We start from the raw sequence: 6,950 nt of genomic DNA on the forward strand, positions 1-6,950 counted from the left end.
TCCACATCGAAATCCCCCTTTTACGTCACCTGTTGCTGGGTTCACGTCTGTCCCACACCCCATCCCCAAGACATTCCAATCTATTTGTCCCAAAAAAATTTTTAGGCTATTGAAATCAGCTTTTCGAAAATCAGGCACTTTATCAGGATTTTCTCCTACAGATGTATTCCATTCTATGCTAAATGTGATTTCTTTATGATCACTGTTCCCTAGCTCACTCCCTACTTCGATGTCCTTAATTTGTGTTTCCCTTTCAGTTAACACTAAATCTAAAATATTATTTCCCCGCGTTGGTTCCTTAATATGTTGCGTAAGAAAGCAATCGTCAATTAATTCTAGAAAATCTTCTGCTTCATTATTCCCTGTTTTGCTCACCCAGTTTATTCCACTAAAATTAAAGTCACCCATGACATAAATACTGTTGGATCTAGATGCTCTAGATATTTCATCCCATAGATGCTTTGCTTCCATTCTGTCTAAATTTGGTGGCCTATATATAACTCCTATTATACTATTATTTGCTTTTTCGTTTAATTCTATCCAAATAGTTTCTGTGTGTGGCTCAGATTTGATTCCCTCCTTGAGACTACATTTCAAATTGTCCCTAACGTATATGGCTACTCCCCCTCCTCGCCTAATATATCTATCTGTGTGAAATAGTTTAAATCCATTTATTAGATTTTAAGCTAATAGTTCTCTATTTTCTACATTCATCCACGTTTCGGTAAGCGCGATAATATCTATTTTTTCTGTGCAGACAAGAGCATTTAAATCGTTTATTTTGTTTCTTAGACTTCTACTGTTAGTGTAATATGCCCTAAGTGAATTGTTATTTTGAGGCCCTTCAATTTCCCTGATCATTTTGCCAATTCCTTTCTCCCTCAAACACATACTTTTATTACCTCCTTCCTCCCTATCAATTCCCATACCACTATGCAGGCGATGAGTCACAATAACGTGGCTGAAGTATGTTGACCAGACCACACACTAGAAGTTGAAGGGGACGACGACGTTTCGGTCCGTCCTGGACCATTCTCAAGTCGATTGTGATGAGGACAGATTGATTGATTGATAAAGATTAAGCCACCCAAGAGGTGGCACAGGCATGAATAGCCCGTAAGTGGTACAATTTTTTTGTTTTTTTTCTCAGTATTCTGAGGTTGCATTTAACCATCAAGCTGTTATCGCGGGGGAGGATACTGCTTCACAGTCTTTATGAGGGTGTCCAGCTGCTGGACACCTTTGTTGACCAGGAGAGTGGCTGTGTTGATGGCTTCAGGGTGGTCACTGCATGATTCAGGAACTCTTAAAGCTCTTCTAAGGTCATTGGTTGCTTCACATTCCAGAAGATAGTGAAGTAATGGCTTTTCTGTGACAGTTTGGCAGAAGATGCACTCTCTCTGTCGGGGTTCACCAATCTCCCAGTTGCATCTGTAACCTAGACGTAGTCTATATAGCCTAACTGCTATTTCCCTGTGGATTCCTTTTGGGATATTTAACCTTTCTAATTTGGTTGCCTGAAGATACCATGTTGCTGATGGCGAACCTTCAGCTATTCTCTGGTGCAGGTAGGCTTTGTTGAGATGTGAGAGTTTTTTGGTGATGATGTTTTTTATGTTCTCTAGGCTGGGTTGAATTGTTTTATGTATCACTGGATGAATCCCATTTAATGGGATTCCAATATGTAATGGGATCCAGTTTAAAGTTATGTTGAGTCCTTTGCCTTTAGCGACTGCTCCAAGATACAAAATGGTGGTAATTATTTCCACATTATCTTTCCACTGTTTTTGTCCTAGTATTTGAAGTGCAGCTTTTGAGTCTGTGTGTATGATTGCATTTTGAGTGTTTTGTGCAATCACATATGCGAATGCCTGTTGTATGGCAAACAGCCCAGTTTGGGTTGATGATACTAGTCCTCCCAGTCTCCAATATGCCTGAACGCTGGTCGTGCAAAGAGCAGCGCCAGCACTCTCATTTTCTGTGTCCACCGATCCGTCTGTGAAGATGTGGGTGGCTCCTGCTACTGCTATGCTATACATTTGCTCTTCTATTATGTGCCTTAGGATTGTCGGATCATAGGCAGCCTTTTTCACTGGGAGACTTTCTATTACTATTTTGAAAGTAGGCTCTTCCCACGGCGCGGAAGGAGTGTAATTTGGGTGTGGATGATCACCCTCTCTATCAAGAATCATGTTTTTTAAATGTAGTCTGTTTAGGACTTTTCCTACTCTTGCAACCCAAGAGTTTCCATTGTTTTGGCCTAGTCCAACCACCAAGGCCTGCAGTACTGGGATTGGATCAGAAGAAATAATTATCTTACTGATAATTGTAGCTGTCCTTTGTGATATTCTTTCTTGTAGAGAGGGCAAACCCGTCTCCAGTCTAAGAGTTTCAAGCCTGGTCCACATGGGGGCTCCCAGTGCAGCTCTCATAGCATTGTTTTGGGCAACTTCAAGCTTTTTCCACTGTTGGTGTGATAGATTTGTGAGTGCAGGTGCGGCATAATCGATCACTGATCTGACTGCCTGTACATAGTATGTGCGAAGGACTTGCAGATTGGCTCCTCCAGAAAGGGAGGTTAGCGACCTGAGGATTGCCGTCCAGGCCGCAGTTCGCTCTCTCAAGTAAGTGACCTCAGCATTAAAATTCATGTGTGTGTCCAGGATGATTCCTAGATACTGATAGGTGTCGACCCATTCTATTGGTTGACCCTGTACTGTGCGTTGGATGTTGGGCTTCGCTATTTTTATGGGCATGGCCTTTGACTTTGAGGGGATGAGTTTGATCCCAATCTGTTTTGCCTCTTTACTGATGCAGTCTAAGCATTTGGGTGCAAGGCGCGCCGCATCCCTTCCTTTTATGATGATGACAAAGTCGTCCGCGTAGTTTAGCAGCCTGCAGTGATGTGGGAGTTTCAACTTCATTATTCTTTCCGATGAGGACAGATTGATTGATTGATAAAGATTAAGCCACCTAAGAGGTGGCACGGGCATGAATAGCCCGTAAGTGGTACAATTTATTTTTTTCAGTATTCTGAGTTTGCATTTAACCATCAAGCTGTTATCGCGGGGGAGGATACTGCTTCACAGTCTTTATGAGGGTGTCCAGCTGCTGGACACCTTTGTTGACCAGGAGAGTGGCTGTGTTGATGGCTTCAGGGTGGTCACTGCATGATTCAGGAACTCTTAAAGCTCTTCTAAGGTCATTGGTTGCTTCACATTCCAGAAGATAGTGAAGTAATGGCTTTTCTGTGACAGTTTGGCAGAAGATGCACTCTCTCTGTCGGGGTTCACCAATCTCCCAGTTGCATCTGTAACCTAGACGTAGTCTATATAGCCTAACTGCTATTTCCCTGTGGATTCCTTTTGGGATATTTAACCTTTCTAATTTGGTTGCCTGAAGATACCATGTTGCAGATGGCGAACCTTCAGCTATTCTCTGGTGCAGGTAGGCTTTGTTGAGATGTGAGAGTTTTTTGGTGATGATGTTTTTTATGTTCTCTAGGCTGGGTTGAATTGTTTTATGTATCACTGGATGACGAGTTGCCAATTTAGCAATTTCATCAGCTTTTTCATTTAATGGGATTCCAATATGTAATGGGATCCAGTTTAAAGTTATGTTGAGTCCTTTGCCTTTAGCGACTGCTCCAAAATACAAAATGGTGGTAATTATTTCCACATTATCTTTCCACTGTTTTTGTCCTAGTATTTGAAGTGCAGCTTTTGAGTCTGTGTGTATGATTGCATTTTGAGTGTTTTGTGCAATCACATATGCGAATGCCTGTTGTATGGCAAACAGCCCAGTTTGGGTTGATGATACTAGTCCTCCCAGTCTCCAATATGCCTGAACGCTGGTCGTGCAAAGAGCAGCGCCAGCACTCTCATTTTCTGTGTCCACCGATCCGTCTGTGAAGATGTGGGTGGCTCCTGCTACTGCTATGCTATACATTTGCTCTTCTATTATGTGCCTTAGGATTGTCGGATCATAGGCAGCCTTTTTCACTGGGAGACTTTCTATTACTATTTTGAAAGTAGGCTCTTCCCACGGCGCGGAAGGAGTGTAATTTGGGTGTGGATGATCACCCTCTCTATCAAGAATCATGTTTTTTAAATGTAGTCTGTTTAGGACTTTTCCTACTCTTGCAACCCAAGAGTTTCCATTGTTTTGGCCTAGTCCAACCACCAAGGCCTGCAGTACTGGGATTGGATCAGAAGAAATAATTATCTTACTGATAATTGTAGCTGTCCTTTGTGATATTCTTTCTTGTAGAGAGGGCAAACCCGTCTCCAGTCTAAGAGTTTCAAGCCTGGTCCACATGGGGGCTCCCAGTGCAGCTCTCATAGCATTGTTTTGGGCAACTTCAAGCTTTTTCCACTGTTGGTGTGATAGATTTGTGAGTGCAGGTGCGGCATAATCGATCACTGATCTGACTGCCTGTACATAGTATGTGCGAAGGACTTGCAGATTGGCTCCTCCAGAAAGGGAGGTTAGCGACCTGAGGATTGCCGTCCGGGCCGCAGTTCGCTCTCTCAAGTAAGTGACCTCAGCATTGAAATTCATGTGTGTGTCCAGGATGATTCCTAGATACTGATAGGTGTCGACCCGTTCTATTGGTTGACCCTGTACTGTGAGTTGGATGTTGGGCTTCGCTATTTTTATGGGCATGGCCTTTGACTTTGAGGGGATGAGTTTGATCCCAATCTGTTTTGCCTCTTTACTGATGCAGTCTAAGCATTTGGGTGCAAGGCGCGCCGCATCCCTTCCTTTTATGATGATGACAAAGTCGTCCGCGTAGTTTAGCAGCCTGCAGTGATGTGGGAGTTTCAACCTCATTATTCTTTCCATTAAACAGTTGAAGAGAAGAGGGCTGAGAATACCTCCTTGCGGTGTATGGATGTTACAGTACCGGACATTATATTTATACTAATAGTGGGTCAGAGGAATACAAATGGATCGAACAATGGGGTCAGGTGTAAACAATGGGTATCAATTGGGTAAACATAAGAATAAAGAGTAAAGCATATAGGAGAAAAGAGTAGAATAGGGATAAATAGGGTACAAAACACAAACATTAATCAGGTGTTGTGGGCGCTGTTTGTCGAGCAGTATCTTCTATGTTGGCATCTACACGTTCTGGTCTTGTTCTTACTTTCATGGTAGGTAGAGTGAATAGTTCCAAAATTTTAGTATTTATGGTAGGTTGTTCTATTTTCATGTGGATTGCTTCAAGAATTTGTAATCTTCTTACATCTTGGGTTTTGTCTATTATGCAAGTGTTTTTATTCAAAATTTATCTTGTTAGGGGTGATGTCATGGGCTTATCTCATGTGATTTCTGGGGGCACCGGATTCAAGATGACAGGTCAAACGTCTTATCAGCTTGGTCGACGTCATACATATGTACTTAGATTGAAAATTACATCCTTCGTGGGGATAGGTGTTTATGTATTCAACGCTTGACTGCTGTAAAGGGTTCTCCGTCGGCTTCGGGGTGTTTTTGATAAGGAGATCGGCAGTCTTTGTTTTATAGAATATGATCCGGTCTATGTTTTTGTTAGGAGTAATGCTTTTTACTATTTTACGGATTATTTCTTTCATTATTTTTTCTTCTTTTTTAAGTTCACTGTGCATAGTTGATTTGTAATATAATTGTATTGGAGGTGTTGTGGTTTCTATTCTAGGTTCAGGATTGTACCATTGTTCCAGGTGTCTTCCTATAGCAGCGTTTATTTACGTTTTGATATATCAATTGTTCACCAATACCTGAGTTATTCTTTCAAACCCTCTACTCACCTTGCTCCATTCGGAGCAGTGGGTAAGCGCTCGACGAATATAAGCATTGAGAACACTGGCTTTGCATCTTTGGGGGGTCACTCACTTCTGCCGTTCAGGCATAATCCTATATTGGTAGGCTTAGTATGTACGCTGGTGCTTAAAGATTTTCATGTTTTTGTTATTAGTACATCCAAGAATGGCAGACTGTTATTTTCACTATTCTCATGTGTGAACCGGAGAATTTTACTACAACGAATATGTCATCTACGTAATGGCAGTATACAGTTGGTTTTTGTCTACTACTGAAGACTTTGTCTTCGATGGTTCCCGTGTAAAAAATAGCGAATAACACTCCTAAGGGGGGAGCCCATTGCTACTCTGTTACGGCCCTACTGGGACACAACCGGGTTCTTCTCTGATGGTAGTAGAGTTTATGAATCCGGCCCCAAGTTAGTAGAGGCTTTCAAGGGGTGTGTTCCATAACGCAAGTTAAACTAAAGGGGGGAGGAATACAAATATTCCAATTTATATATATATATTTTCCACCACCATGTATAACTTAATAACAGTCACACACGGGGATTATAACTATACAATTATGTACAGGTTCGTCTTCCTCCGAAGACACTGGATGCTCGACGGTGCTCACTCTGGGTAGCCCTGGTTCCTTCTTCCGTGGCCCACGATGAATCCACTATGACTCTATGACGAATCTACCCTGGCCACAGGCAGCCAAATCACAGTCCCACTGGGTGCTTCGTCGTGGAGGCCTTCAACCACAATCCAGCCTGTAGCTGGCAGGTACTGATCAGCTCCGCTGTCAGGTTCCAACAACACAAGAAAGGGCCACGAGCAATCAATGCAGTCCGACATGCAGCAATACCAACAACAAAGCGATGGACCACAGTTATGCACAGATTCCAACAACGCCGGGGACGACCACGAACAATCAATGCAGTCCGATTTGCAGCGATACGACTTGCGAGGCGGAGAATATAGAGGTCGATTCCGAAGAGGAGTTCTAGTAGAACAAGCAACACCAACCGAAACCGTCGTCTGGCCATTACGAATACTGCAGTGGAACATACAAGGTCTTGAAAATAAAAAACACACACTTCAGGAGGCTGCAATCAGCACGAAAGCAGATATAATCGTTTTGGAAGAAACTCTTTTCCC

This window comes from Procambarus clarkii, chromosome 49 (genome assembly GCF_040958095.1).
Source record: "Procambarus clarkii isolate CNS0578487 chromosome 49, FALCON_Pclarkii_2.0, whole genome shotgun sequence".
NCBI classification, from domain to species: domain Eukaryota; kingdom Metazoa; phylum Arthropoda; class Malacostraca; order Decapoda; family Cambaridae; genus Procambarus; species Procambarus clarkii.